Genomic DNA, 16,101 nt, shown 5'->3' with positions numbered 1-16,101 from the left:
GAGCTTGCAGTGAGCTGAGATCCGGCCACTGCACTCCAGCCTGGGCGACAGAGCCAGACTCCCTCTCAAAAAAAAAAAAAAAACAAAACAAAAAAAACTATCCATGGGAATACTGGGTCGGTTTCAAAAGCATGGGAGAATTACCTCTCCCACCCCAACCCCAGCAGCCCTCAACCAATGACTGATAAGAATGGTGTATACAAGCTGCAGCTCCCTTGCCTCTTGTGAGGAAAAATCCTGCACTGACTCTCAGAATTATCCACTGGGATTAGGCTCCAGTTGTCCACTTAATGACACTTTTGATAATACATCCTTTATCAGCTGCCGTTCTAACCCTGTCTCAGTTCCCAGTTTACCTATAGATATTTCCTGACATCTTTTCCAAAATAATCTAATCTATTTGCACTTGAATCTTGGTGTTGGGGTTCCCAAAGTCTGCTTCTTCGGAACCCAAACTAAGGCTTATCAGCATCATCTAAAATACAGATTTTCAGGAAGAGAAGGATTGGTGGACTTTGAGATCATCAGGCACTGAAGTGAACAGAAGAAGAGCTGGGCCACTCTCATTTGTTCCCAAATCATTACTACATCCACGTGTTCCTTAGTCCATCACTCACAGCTAGGGAGATGGCGTCACATGTTTGTCCGTGAACAGATACTATGCCAGTTCTAGGGAACAGGGATAATGCAATGAACAAAATGGATAAAATGCTCTGCCCTTATAGAAGTTATAGTCTAATAGCTGCCAAGAGATTTTTTTAAAAGAACCAAATGGATCTTCTAGAATGGAATAATACATATCTGAAATGATTTTACAAATTTTATAGGCTTAACTGCAGGAGAAAGGATGAATGAATTTGAAGACAGATGAAAAGAAATCATTTGAGCTGAAGCAAATAGAGTAAAAATATATTTTTTAATGAACAGAGGCTCAGTAATTGTGGGATAATATCTGACATGTAATTAGAATATTAGAAGAAGAGAGAGAGAATGTGCTAGAATATTTACTTGAGGAAAATGATGGCAGAATTTTCAAATTTGAGAAAAAGTAATTTAACTTGTAGACCCAAGAAACTTGGCAAATTCCAAACAGGATAAATTTAAAGAAAATTACCATTAGGCAAGTCATCAGCAGACTGCTAAAAACCAGAGATAAAGCAGCCAAAGAAAAAAGACACATTGCCTATAGGAGAACAATTATCAGAAATAACCAAGCCAGAAGACAATGGAAAACCATCTTTAAAGTGCTTATAGGGGGAAGAAAGACCTGTCAACCTAGAATTTCATAACTAGTAAAAGTATCCTGAGTTATCCTGAATGAAGCCAAGTGAGTTATCTGCATCATTTGATCTGTGGAGGAACTTGTTTGGATAAGTTAGGCTACATGTGTCAGAGGGACTGCAGAGTGTGATTGGGAGCCAGCCTGCCTGAGTCCAATTTCTGATTCCAGCTGTCAGTAGCCAAGTGAACTTGGGCAAGTTCCTCAGTTTCTCTCTGCCTCACTTTCTCATCTCTAACATGAGGATAAAAATAAGGTTCAACTCACATGGGTATTTCATGGATTAAGTGAATTATTTTATTTCCAACAGTCTGAGGATTTTCCCCGTATCTTTCTGTTGTTAATTTCTAGTGTAATGCCATTATGGTCCAAGAACGTATTTTGTTCAAGTTGTTAATTTCTAGTGTAATGCCATTATGGTCCAGGAACTTCAATTCTTTTATCTTTATTTTTTAATTTTATTTTGAGATGAAGCCTTGCTCTGTCACCCAGGCTGGAGTGCAATGGCGTGATCTCCGCTCACTGCAACCTCCATCTCCAGGGTTCAAGCAATTCTCCTGCCTCAGCCTCCTGAGTAGCTGGGATTACACGTGCCTGCCACCATGCACAGCTAATTTTTGTATTTTTTAGTAGAGACAGGGTTTCACCATATTGGTCAGGCTTGTCTTGAACTCCTGATGTCAGGTGATCCACCTGCCTTGGCCTCCCAAAATGCTAGGATTACAGGTGTAAGCCACCACGCCTGGCCTGATTTTTTTTTTTTTTTTTTTTTTTTTGAGACGGAATCTCGCTCTGTCTCCCAGGCTGGAGTGCGGTGGCGTGATCTTGGCTCATTGCAAGCTCTGCATCCCAGCTTCATGCCATTCTCTTGCCTCAGCCTCCTAATTTTTTTTTTGCATTTTTAGTAGAGATGGGGTTTCACCATGTTAGCCAAGACGGTCTCAATCCCCTGACCTCATGATCAACCTGCCTCAGCCTCCCAAAGTGCTGGGATTACAGGCTGGAGCCACCACATCCAGCTGGCCCTGATTTTTTAAAATTATTTTTATTTATACTTTATTTTATAGACAGGGTCTCACCTTGTCACCCAGGCTGGAATGCAGTGGTGCTATCACAGGTCACTGTAACCTCAAACTCCTGGGCTCAAGCAATCCTCCCACCTCAGCCTCCTAAGTAGCTGGAACTACAAACATTCCCAAATAATTTTTAAAAATTTTATAGAGATGAGGTCTCACTTTGTTGTCCAGGTAGATCTCAAACTCCTTGTCTCAAGTGATCCTCTCACCTTGACCTCCCAAAGCACTAAGATTACAGGTGTAAGCCACTGTACCCAGCCAAAAATCCTTTTATTTTATTTTTTCTTATTTTTCTTTATTCCCTTTGATATACACAATCAACACACAAATTCTTTTAAATTGTAAATGTCTGTTTAATGACTCAGGATATAGTTTATCTTGGTAAATATTTCCTATGCAGTTGAAAACAATGTATATTTTCTGTTGGGTGGAGAGTTCTATAAATGTCAACTAGATCCAGTTGATTGATGGTATTGTTCAGTTCTTCTAAATCCTTACTGATTTTCTGTCTGCTGGTTGTAGTACTAAGAGAGGAATGTTAACATCTCCAAAAAAAAATTTTTTTTAAGTTTTCCTTTCTAACTCTGAGGTTTTGACATATAACCCAATTTTATGGTAAATACTGAAATAAAAATAACTAGGATTAACTCTAAGACTTAAAGGTATAAGACTATGGAAGTCTATCCCAAAGTATTTTCGCTACAATTATGTGTTAGATGCCAATGCTATGAAACACAGAACGGGGTTGCGCTTTCTTCTACTAATGTATGCTGTGTTTTGATGTCCCCCTCATTTACAGACTGTCAGAAGTCTTCTAAATGTGAGTAATCCACTTTGCCACTAAACAGGACAAAAAAATTCTTCACCAGCTCAGTTCATCAAACAAACATTACTGCCACGAGATTGGTAATCTACACTATTTCAAAACATTTTTAAATTTGTAGCTATTTGGGTTTTATACTCTCATGATATCATCTTATATGCAAATAAGTCATTAGGGGATTGAAAATTAATGTTTATTAAACTTTAAAAGATTGTTTTCAAATACTTCAGAAGTCTTCATTTATATCCAGATAATTATGTCAGGCTATAATTTACTGACTGAGTTCCATTTACTTTATTTTCAGAAAGTATGAAAGCTATATTTGTAAAAAGCTTAAGGTGTTCAAGCATTAGTGACATAGAATAATCTCCATCCATTGCTTTCTAAATAAAGGAATTTTACATTCTTTTTTCTGTGTCTATACTTGAACTTAAAGAAAATCTTGCCTTGCAATGCATAAAATTCAAAGAAACTGTTAAAGTCTCGAAGGTCTTAGAGTCAGAAGACAAGAATACCTTGTAGTTTCTTCAGGTAATTATTGATAACAAATTTAATTGATGTTTTAGGGGAGGAAGTGAGTTAAAGAGAGAGATAAGAAAATCTGACCAAAATATGGTTAATAGTTGAGAAGAGTTTCCAGCATGTAATAGAAAAAGTAGATAAAAGAGTACTTGAATAAGAATGCAATATTTTATATCCTCAGAGCCAAAATAATACAGTATGTCATTGTATCACCATCTTAAATAATAGGTGAATAGATTAGAATGATAAATACTTTCAAAGAAATAAAAGGCAGAACAATGGTATAATCTTCTGAATTGGAGTAACTTTGAAGCGTATTTATAAGATCATATGCCATGAACTGATATTCACTTCTATGTTGTATAAAATATAAATACTTAATGGCAACACTTTCTCTACTACACCTTCAAAAGTACAACTTTTTATGCCATTAGAGTTCAGAACAGTAGCTTAAAGAGGAAATCTTTATAGTACTGGCCTCTACAGTATTAATATGCCTGTATTAGGTGTATCTTAAAATAGCTCCTTTCTCCTCTTACGAGTAAAGGGACTCAATTATTACTATATGCATTCTCCTAAATCCAAGGGAGCCCCATTCTTTAACAACCTGCTCAGTGGACTTAGAAAACAAATAGAAAAGCTATACATTATTCATATATCTTGGCAGCACACTAAAGCCCTTAGAGCAAGTGATAAATGATCAGATGTCTCCCTCAAACCTTACCTGGTTTACTCTTTTGAAAAATCCAACCCTTGCCGTCTCCCACACAAAGCTCTTGGCCACTGGGTGAAATCCAAGCTGGGTAGTTGATCATGATAATTCCAGCATGTCATGGGCAGCAGCATCTCTCAGAGTCCCACAAGCCAACTGCTTGAAACTAACCTGCAACAAACAAGATATTTCTCCGTTTTAATTGAAAAATAGTGAACCGTGTCCTAGGTCCAGGAGGCATCACAACTTAATAAGGGTATCATAAAGGAGTGTGTGAGGGCCTATAAATGACTCTCAAGATGCTGATAAACATTAAAACTGGAAGACTGAAGTTTATGTACCACAAAAGGTGTTTTTGCCAAGTGCATGTTCCTCTGCCTGTTGTTATTGATCTACTCAAGCCATCGGTTATTAATGAACATTATTGATATTAAAACTTATACATGCTATAGTATGTACCACCTCTTCTTCAGGTAGGTAACCAGTTGGGGTACTCAGAGTATTTTTCTACTTTACCCATAATATTCTCAGGGTAACTAGGCAATGGGATGCAACAGGGCAAAACCCATGAGCAGTTAGAGCAAAATCCACAAGATTGTGGATCAGGACAATTTCCTTTGTGATTTCTGATGCTCCAGTCAATGTCAACATTCTTTGTATAAATGTTGGGTCACCTCTCTAGGATAATGTGTGAGAACAACTTTGAGGGACATATGTAAGGTGTTGCAAATTGAGCAGCTACCATTATTGATATCAACATACAGACTGTATGACAGTAAGACAGTACTGTAAGACAGTAACCAATGTAAATGCATCATAGCAAGAGTCTGCACACAAAGGAATGACCAGACTCAAGAAAGTAATTAGACAGCTAATTTGGAGGCAATGTACCACATATTTAATGATTCAGTTGTTTTTGTCCATGAGTAAATATGGCATTTAAACTTAATTAGCATGTTTGACTTTCATTCATACAGAGAAAACCTATGTATAATCAGTAACCTTTATTGGACTGTTACCTGACATGTAAGCAACACTTCAATACACGATTAGGATGATACTAATGAACAAAATTGCTCATTGGTCTTCCCAGGGTAGCTCTTAAAAACTATTAGATTTTTTATAACTATAACAACCATATTTAGTAATACATATAGAGAAGCAAATTTATTACTGTTATTTTCTAAGTAGTGCATAGAAAGGGCTTAGAGGTTATTCTAAGTGTGTAGGGGGACTTGTGAATAGCTACGTTCTGAAGGTTCATGGACACAGGTGCAGAAACTGATTTTAACAAGCAACAAAATAATACATCCTCATGCACCTGTGATTAGAGCTTCGTGGATTCCCAGAAGTCAGTGTGCAGACTTTGTTAAAAGGCACAACAGTATGATATCCTATTATGCCATTTCAGCCAGAATGCTAAGATGACAAATGGTTCAAGTTGAACACATGCCTTGCACTAGAATGCAGAACTTCAAAATAATTCCTTAAACAAAGAGGTGTATAGGTGACACTAAATGACCATACTGCACTTCAAAGCAGGAGCGTTATGTTGATGCTATTTGATACCCATAAATACCCACACCCCCTCAACACACACAAGTCTAAAAGTTTTGTATTTGTTGATCCAAGTTGTGGTACTTATTAACCTACAACCTTAGTCAACTTCTAGATGCAAACTGTTTTTATTCATGCCAACATTTTTTTCTACTTCCTATCTTCTCTGAAGATCTTCTGGAAATTATATCACTTATCTTATAAAACAAACCCGTTTTCATGAATGGTAAAGCCTTTTTGGTCTTTTGACAGCCATGAAGGATATTAAAAGAAGCTGTATACTAGTGGACCAGATGACAGGGAAGAGTTTATAAACATAATTTCTAAGCTTCCAAACTGGCTTTTAAGTGAGACAGTTTTGAAAGCTACTTGCTTTGGAAGCACCCATCTGTGACTTAGTGCCACTTCTCATACTTTGGTTCTGCCACTTATTATAAAAAAGTGAAAATAAGTCAGTATAACTACTTGCTTTATAAAATGGCTTTATTTTATTACACAGAAATGATGCTATTGCTCCCTCGTCAGAAGGGGTAAGTTTTGTGTATTTTCTTTTCAGCAGTGATGATTTTACACTGATCTTTGTTCATTTATCTATTCATTAGCCCTCTTATTCATTCCACAAATTTTATTTGAGTACCTCTGTGGTGCCAGGCATGGGATTTGGTGCTACAGGTACAAAACAAAAAGACATACATTCTCTTCATGAAAAGATTATCACTGATTCTATTCTGATTTAACATTTTCTTGTAACCAAGAAAGGCAGCAACATTACATCCAATCAAGATAATTAGCCTAACTTTATGAACAGTCTGCTATGTGACCAGAGCCGGGAAATTCATGAGGTTTGTCAGTGAGTAAAGCACTACAGGCCAAGGGAAAATCTACAATATAGAAGGATCAATTCACATAGCTAATGCCTGTGAGGTTGTTATTCAATGTGATAGCTTTGTGTCACTCTCATATCTTCTTCCACAATCTCATGTAGCTGAGTTAAAATGAATCAGATAATCCAACCAATTAGGTTTTGATAGTACAATAACATCTATGGCATCAAACACAAGAGTCACTGCCTTCCCACTGTTGTGTAAGGAATCGCAATACAATCCTGTGTGCTCTGCATCACATCCAAGTTAACAGACTTTTGTGTGTGGGAGGTAGGGGGAGATGCTATTGTACAAGTTGCTTTACACAATTTTTGTGTGATTATTCCATTTGTTTTCTGTAAAAGGAGATACAAAATTAAATGCATGTATTCTCCTTGAAGAGAAGTCTATGAGGGGTCATAAGAAGTACCAATTCCATGACTTTGGTTTGAAACTGTATCCTGTCACCAACTTTCATTATGAAAAAATACACTTCAAATAATTTTTCACTTATCTCTCTCCAAATATGTAATTAATGAGAATACAATTAAAACAAAAGGTAGGAATAATTATTATTTAAAATGCTCTTAGATAGTAAGTGATTTTTTAAAATAAAATCAATATGATTTCCAAAAGATTTAATTATTTTATGTATTGAAACTGCTATTACGGGGATGTGTAGTATGAAAACAAGCTATTTTCTTCAATGCTTTCATTATTTTTGAGAAACTTATTCTTTTAAAAATAAATTCTGGGCTGGGCGCAGTGGCTTACACCTGTAATCCCAGCACTTAGGGAGCCTAAGGTGGGCAGATCACGAGGTCAAGAGATTGAAACTACCCTGCCCAACATGGTGAAACCCCATCTCTACTAAAAAAAAAAAAAAAAAAAATGCAAAATTAGCTGGGAGTGGTGGTGCATGCCTGTAATCCCAGCTACTCAGGAGGCTGAGGCAGAAGAATCGCTTGAATGTGGGAGGCTGAGGTTGCGGTGAGCCAAGATCACATCATTGCATTGCAGCCTGGGCAACAAGAGCAAAACTCTGTCTCAAAATAAAAAAAAAAAATTCAGAATGAATATATTTTCCTGTATGTAAATTACACCTCAATAATGTTGATTTAAATGTTCTAAAATGAATTTTTGACAATATGCAAAGAGGTTCCAGATAGGGGCATGGTATACAGAAGTGATTGATAAATCACTGTTGTACATTAATTTAAAGCAAAACAAGACCAAAATAAAATTTGGAAAACAAAAGAGAAAACATTCTAACATGTACAAACCCTGTTTTCCTGTTTGTTGGTCTGGCCCTAAGTGCTCTGTGATTGAATTTTGGTATTCTTTGTCTTTCCTTATACACACCAGTACTACTACCCTGTTAGTTTACCTTATTGCTTTGAATAAAGCTTTCCAAAGGATCCCCTTAGCACTTAGGCACTCATTTTATAGGCTATTGATTATTTGCACTTGTTGACAAGTTGTTTTTTATATGTTATCTCAGCTTCATCTTCCCCATGGAGACATGTTTCATAGCCCTCTAGGTGGCCAACAGAACTAGAAGAGTACTCAGCATTCAATGAGTTCAGTGCATTTGTTAAATGATTGCTTGCTCTTGGTATATTTTGCAAGCTTTGTGTCTAAGTCACTCATTTTCCCACACTAACACAGAAAATATAATAATCAAGAATGTACAAACAGGTAGATTATCAATTATCAAAGTTATGAGGCTTTCTACCTTAGAAATGTCAAATAAAGCCTTTTCTGTCAGTAATTTTAGGGAAAGGGTAGGTTTGGCCATTTTTTATTCACAAAATTATTGCTTCTAAATTCTTTTTTAAAATTCATTTAGTCTGATGAAAAGGTCAAAAAGTATTTCTCAGCAGGCAGAGGTCATTAACAACCACCACTAATACTTGTAAATGTTGTTGCTATCTATTTTATATGTAGTTTCTTTTTAATTGTCTCCCAAACTATGGGAAGTCTGTACTATAATAATGCCCACTTTATGGTGATTAAAATAAGAATCAGAAAGTTTAACTTACTCACCCAAGGATATAGAGCCTTTGAAAAATAGAGCTGTGATTTCAATGCAGTTAATTGATAGTGCTGTACTGTATTAACTCAATTAATAATAAGTTCCTAGAGATTGAATTTGAAAGGTTCACTCAATGTATCGATGAAAAGCTTAGTCCTAGGGAAGTAAAGTGACGTATTAGAGGCTACTCAGATCTCAATAGGGTCTGGATAAGCATTTAAACCCATGATGCTCCTGTCTTTCCAATACACCCCTTTCTTACCCAGCTTACTCAGCATGGTTTCCAAACAACTTTATAGATTTCCAATTCACTTGATTTTTTTTTTTAAATGGTGTTTCTGGTAGGTTTTATTTCATAAAGAAGATACCAAAGCCAACAAACAAAATAACAGGATTTTGAGATACACAGTTTTAAATGAATTTAATTTTGAAAGCAAGAGATGCCCTTTCTCTCTCTCATTTTTCTATTAAAAAAAAAAATCATAGACACAAAGAGAAGACTGTTGATAGACTATGACAAAACCACTGATTAGATTAAAGTATGAATAGCACATCAGTGTTTTGCTGATGACCATTTTGTATGTGTAGCTACATTATTAGTATTCACAAGCTGGAAATAATCTTGCAAAATACTCATTTGATATCATTTTCATTTCAGAACCAGCAGGAAGCCCTTCAAGTGACATAAAGCAAGATCTAAGGTAATGTTATCAATCACTGAGAACGCAGTGCCTGATACTCAAACATAATTCTCGATGTTTTGGTCTTTGCTCAAAGATGCCTAATTCTGAATTTATTATGATCTAGAAACTTTACCATTTAAAATAGGCCACATTCTTGTTTTCATTTTCTTAAAACGAGGCATCAATTTGTCACATTCCCACATTTTCCACAGTTGAAACTTGCCTCTGTCCTTTTTCCTTCCTTTCCTTAGTGTTTGTCTCCCATCCCCCCTCCTTTCTTCTTTCTTCCTTTTCTTTCTTCCTCCATTGTCTTTTTTCTTCCTCCCTTCCATCCTTCTTTCCCTTCCTTTTCACCTTCTTCATTCCAATAATATTTAAATATGTGTTAAGTTCTATGCAATATGCTAGTCTCAGAGGACAAGGCAAGACACTTAGTTCCTGCTCAAGTATTGTTCATAGTCTAGTAGTGTGAACAGAGAAGTAAACCAACAAATTCTGGAAGAAGAGTAGAGGTCCAACCTGCATTGAACATGTCAGAACATGTCAGCTTTGAGTAGAAAATAATTCATAAATTGATCTTTATTGGTTTGGCTTGGCCTGGTCAACTTAGAACTCACAAACAAAATATTATTATCATCAGGCAGTTTCCAAATACTTCACATACTCTGAGTTTTCTATGATTTAGAGAGAAATCTTTTAAATTCTCAAAGCTCACAAACTGGAATGCCTCAGAGTCAAGTGTATCTCTTAAATGTAAATATAGTGTGGCTGACTTTGACAAGGAGCCAGAGAACCACCAATGATGAGCTGGAGAAAGTAAGCTTAGCCTAAGGATATTACAAACAACATTTGAAACACCATTTTGCCAGAAAGAACACATTTTTGGACTGGTTTTGGTCCTTGGCCACCAGTTTGAGATCCTCCTTTATAACTATTGAGGAGTCACCACCCACTGCTCTCTAGATATAGTATAGGTCCCATTTCCACTGCCTTTGGCACAATCCATGACAGGTTAAAAAAAAAAACAAACAAAACAAACAAACAAAAAACCCAGAAACTTCTCCCTGGAAATCCTTTCTAGTAGGGAAAAAACAAAAACAACTTCTGAATTAGCTCATCAAAATTAGGAGTGTTGTTGATAATGTGGGTTCTTGGATAATGCCCCAGAATGTCTGCAGTGAGACTGGAGATTCTGAAGATGACACTTCCCTAGATTACACTTAAGACACACTCATGTTTAAGAACTACTCTTCCACAACAAAGCCATTTTTTAATTTTTTCAGTATTTTTCTACATCTTTTAATGAAAAATATTTATTTCTCTTTGAGTTTCAGATAGCCTATTTTGGGGGAAAAATGATTCTTCCATGAATTGCATAAAGTGAGAAATGGCCTTTCAATTCTACACAAGAAGATCATCCCTAAGACACATAATCATCAGATTTCCCAAGGTCTAAATGAAAGAAAGAATGTTAAAGACAGCTAGAAAGAAAGGGCAGGTCACCTACAAAGGGGACCCAATCAGGCTAACTGTGGACCTCTCAGCTGAAACCCTATAAGCGAGAAGAGATGGGGGGCCTATATTCAACATTGTTAAAGAAAAAATCTTCAACCAAGAATTCTATGTCCAGTCAAACTAAGCTTCCTCAGTGAAGGAGAAATAAAATTCTTTTCAGATAAGCAATTATAGAGGGAGTTCCTTACCACCAAACCTGCCTTATAAGAGATCTTTTTTTTTTTTTTTTTTTTTTTTGAGACGGAGTCTCGCTCTGTCGCCCAGGCTGGAGTGCAGTGGCCGGATCTCAGCTCACTGCAAGCTCCGCCTCCCGGGTTTACGCCATTCTCCTGCCTCAGCCTCCCGAGTAGCTGGGACTACAGGCGCCCGCCACCTCGCCCGGCTAGTTTTTTGTGTATTTTTTAGTAGAGACGGGGTTTCACCGGGTTAGCCAGGATGGTCTCGATCTCCTGACCTTGTGATCCGCCCATCTCGGCCTCCCAAAGTGCTGGGATTACAGGCTTGAGCCACCGCGCCCGGCTATAAGAGATCTTGAAAGGAGCACTAAATGTAGAAAGGAAAGACTTCTACCAGCTAAGACAAAAGCACACTTAAACACACAGATCAGTGTCCCTATAAAGTAGCCATACAAACAATGGAATCAAGTTTTTGTTGGTGTAAGGCAGACTGTGCCTAAAATGGGAAACAAGAAATGATGGAGAGTAAGTGGTCTCATCAGGACTTATGTTTCATGAAGAAGAAACTATCATCTCTCTATATAACCACCCTCAAGAATGGTGCCACCACATGAGTTTGACAGCAATACCATTTCCTGATGGAATGCAGTTAGCATATTTGAGACACACAACCCCTTTTAGGCTGGGATCAGTGGCTCACACCTTTAATCCCAGCATTTTGGGAGGCCAAGGCAGGTGGATTACTTGAGCTCAGGAGTTCGAGATCAGCCTGGGCAACATGGCGAAACCCTATCTCTATAAAAAATTAGCCAGGCCTGGTGGCACATGCCTGTTGTCCCAGCTACTCAGGAGGCTGAGTTGGGAAGATCACTTGAACCCAGGAAGCTGAGGCTGTAGTGAACCCTGATCACACCACTGTACTTCAACCTGGGCAACTGAGTGAGAACTTGTCTCAAAAAAAAAAAAAAATTATAACCCCTTTCAGCAGGGTCATGATAGTAGGGATGAATCAAAAGTAACACTGTTTTCTAAAGAAGAGAGATGGGAAAATAGTATTTGGTAAGTAAACATTGAGAATTGGTGTGTCACATTATACACTTTACATACATGTTCTCGTTTGATCTTCATAAAAAACCTGGGGACAGGCACTACTTCCATTTTGCAATCGAAAGGCATGGGGTCAGAAAAGATAAGTAACTTGCCTAAGGTCTAAAAGATACAAGGGAGAATTAAGATTTAAACTTGTGACTTGTTAATTGTATAGGTCCTACGCTTTCTAATACAGTAAGTGCTCTGTATGTCATTTGTCTTATCAATTTGCTTTTGATTTCCCACATCAAGAATAAAGCCAGGTCAACGCATTTCTTTCTCTATTTCTAATACTTGCTTCCCCTAAACACTATATTCCACTTTATCCCAATATCAGGTATATAGAGACAAAATACAAGAGAGACAATGTCATGGACAGCTTGTGTGTGTATGTGTGTGAATTTTTTTGTTGTTGTTTTTATTTTGGCTTTCCATAAACCAACATGCTCCTCTTCCTATTAATTCTCTGATTTTCATTAGGAAGTTGTTGCTGAGGATAGTCTTGGAGGGAAAGAAAAGCCTTCTTTCTACTGCAGCCTGGGAATGAGAGTGGGTTGGAGACCTAACTCAACTAACATGACCTAAATATGAAAGCATGAGGAAGTGACACAAAGATTTTTTAAACTGTAGTTATATATAAAATTGACCCTTGAACGTGTGGATTAGGAGCACCAACATCCTCATGCAGTTGAAAATTTGTGTACAATATTTGACTCCCCCAAAACTTAACTACTAGCAGCCTACTCTTGACCGGAAGCCTTATTGGTAACATAATGTACTCTATTTATTAAATACTGTAATCTAACAATAAATTAAGCTAAAGAAAAGAAAATGTTATTAAGCAAACCATGATGAAGAAAAATATATTTACTCTTTATTAAGTGGAAGTGGGTTATCATAAAGGTCTTCATCTTCATTGTCTTCATGTTGAGTAGGCTAAGGAGGAGGAAGGGAAAGGGTTGGTCTTGCTCTCTCAGGGGTGGCAGAGGAGGAAGAGGTAGAGGAGATGGGAGAGGAGGCAGGAGAACCGAAACACTGGGCATAACTGTTACTGACAAAAATCCACATGTAAGTGGACCCAAGCAGTTCAAACCTGTGTTGTTCAATGGTCACCTGTGTATGTGTGTGTATGTACATATATATTTACATTATACACACATTTTTAAGGATAGACACATAACAATGACAGCTAAAGCACTAGGTTTTCCTGCAATATGATCTAGGTGCACAAGCGTCTTTATTCCTGTCCATATGCCTGTTTTGTGAGATGTGAATCTCCTTCTGATGAATTCTTTTCCTGCTTATGACAGCCAGAGTAATTTTCCAATATTTATAACAAAAAATCCTTACTGATACAGAAATTTGTTCTTTGAAAATTTTAAATAATTTAAAAATTTAAAATTTATATATATAATACATAATTTTAAAAATATACTTCACCTGGCATATAAATAGCTACATATGTATAATTTACATAATTAATTATATTATATACATATATACTGATTTATAAATATATACATGATATGTATATATATGTAATTAATTGTTGTACAATTTACATAGAGTGAAACATAAGATTTTATGTATATACTCAGATCAGTTTTAAGAAATCACTATATCCCTGAATCCAACACTTCAATCAGTATATAGAACATTTCTGCACCCCAGAAAGCTTCCTCATATCTCTTCCTGTCAATACACACATTTCACAGGCAATTAGTATTCTGGCTTTAAAATATTTGTTTCACCTGTTCTTGAACTTTATATAAATGGAATTATATAGTACACACATTTGTATAAGTCTTTTTTTGGATATATGTTTTCGTTTCTCTTGGATAAATACCTAAAAGTAAACTTGCTGGGTCTTAGTTTAGATCTATGTTTAACTATATTAGAAATTTTGCCCAAACAATTCAAATTAATAGAAACCCTACTGGCACCCAGCTCAGGGACTAACTGAAAGTAGTACGGAGTATGTCAAAGAGAATAACAAAAAATAAAGCATGAAAAACAAAATTTGAATAAATAAATTGTAGCTGAGATTATAATGCCTCCAGTAAAGTTAGCAATAAGATGTAAAGTCTTTATCAGTTATTTTAGAAAATACCTTAATTCTATTACTTATCAATGTTCTAGGAGGAACTTGGCAAATGACTTGCAGATATAATGGAATAGCCAGAGCAACTTTACAATAAAGACACATTAAATTGAAAGAGATTTGCTTCGTACAAAAGCAGTTGATGTAACCATATTAACCGTACTAATAAACTAAAAAATAAAAACCATATGATCATCTCAATTGACATACAAAAAGCATTTGACAAAATTCAATATCAATTGCTCATAAAAACTTTAAACAAACTAGGACTAGAAAGAAATTTCTTCAGCTTGATCAAGGATATCTGCAAAAACCTGGAGCTAAGATTATACTTAATGATGAAAGTCTGAATGCTTTCTTATTAAGATCAGGAAAAGGCAAGGATATCAGTTCCCATCACTTCTGTTCAACATTGTCCTGGAGGTTCTATCCAGTTCAGTATGGCAAGAAATAAAAGGCATCCAAAGTAGAAATAAAAATGTTAAAACCGTCTTTATTTGCAGATGATTGTCTAAGTAACAATCTATTGGAATCCACACAAAAAGTACTAGAACTGATTAATATGTGGATTTAGTAAAGCTACAGAATATAAAAATTACATACAAAAACCAATTGTATTTTTATAGTCTAGCAACAAAACATTAGACATTGAAATTTACACAAAAACATCCCCAATAATATAAAATTAAATGAAATACATGGGGATGAATCTTTCACAACATATATACAAGATCTGTACACTGAAAGCTATAACACATTGCTGAGAGAAATTAAAGACCAAATGAATGTACAGATACACCACATTCATGGGTTAGAAAACCCATTATTGTTAATGTCAATTTATCCGAAACTGACTAATCACAATCCCAACAGAATTTTTTAAAGAAATTACATACTGATTCTAATTTTTCTGTTTCTTGAGATGGAGTTTCACTCTGTCTCCCAGGCTGGAATGTGGTGTTGTGATCCTAGCTCACTGCAAACTCCACCTCCCAGGTTCAAGTGATTCTCCTGCCTCAGCCTCTCTAGTAGCTGGGACTACAGGCATGTGCCACCATGCCCAACTAATTTTTTTGTTTTTAGTAGAGAGGGGGTTTCAACGTGTTGGCCAGGCTGGTCTTGAACTCCTGACCTCCAGTGATCCACCTATAGCCTCTCAAAGTGCTGGGATTACAGGCATGAGTCACTGTACCTGACCTGATTCTAAAATTTATTTGCAAATGCAAAGAACCTAGAATAGCACCCCCCCACACACCCCCGCTAGACTTTGAAAGTTAAGAAAAAAATTCAGAGAATTAATAATAGCTTATTTCAAGACTTTTTAGAAAATGACATTTATCAAGTTTTCAAGTATGGTTTTGTGTCAAAACAGACAACTAGATGAATGGAACAAAACAGAGACCAGAAATAAACCCACATATAGTTGGACAACTGATTTTCAACAAACATACAAATATAATTCAGTGGAGAAAGGAAAGTCACTTCAACCAGTGGAGCTGGAACAATTGGTAACATAAAAAAATAAAAAGAAGCAAAACAATTTTAATTCCTACCTCACACTATGTGACATAGAAAAATTAACTCAAAGACCATAGACTGCCTTAGTCCATTCAGGCTACTATAACAAAATACCCTAGACTGAGTAATTTATAAACAACAGAAATTGCCAT

General features: G+C 36.3%; 1 protein-coding gene across 4 annotated transcripts in view; it reads right to left on the bottom strand.

The window, feature by feature from the left end:
- The window catches only part of LINGO2 (leucine rich repeat and Ig domain containing 2), a 1,250,024-nt gene that overhangs the window by 339,256 nt on the left and 894,667 nt on the right, over window positions 1–16,101 (bottom strand). For all 4 annotated transcript variants that reach the window (XM_023203903.3, XM_023203904.3, XM_023203902.3 and 1 more), the window contains one exon: window positions 4,425–4,583. The gene's annotated coding sequence lies outside the window, so the exon portion shown is untranslated. The remainder of the gene's footprint in view (window positions 1–4,424; window positions 4,584–16,101) is intronic.

Source organism: Piliocolobus tephrosceles, chromosome 14 (genome assembly GCF_002776525.5).
Source record: "Piliocolobus tephrosceles isolate RC106 chromosome 14, ASM277652v3, whole genome shotgun sequence".
Lineage (NCBI taxonomy): Eukaryota > Metazoa > Chordata > Mammalia > Primates > Cercopithecidae > Piliocolobus > Piliocolobus tephrosceles.
Note: the sequence above shows the minus strand (reverse complement) of the source record. Positions and strands in the feature narration are given on the sequence as shown.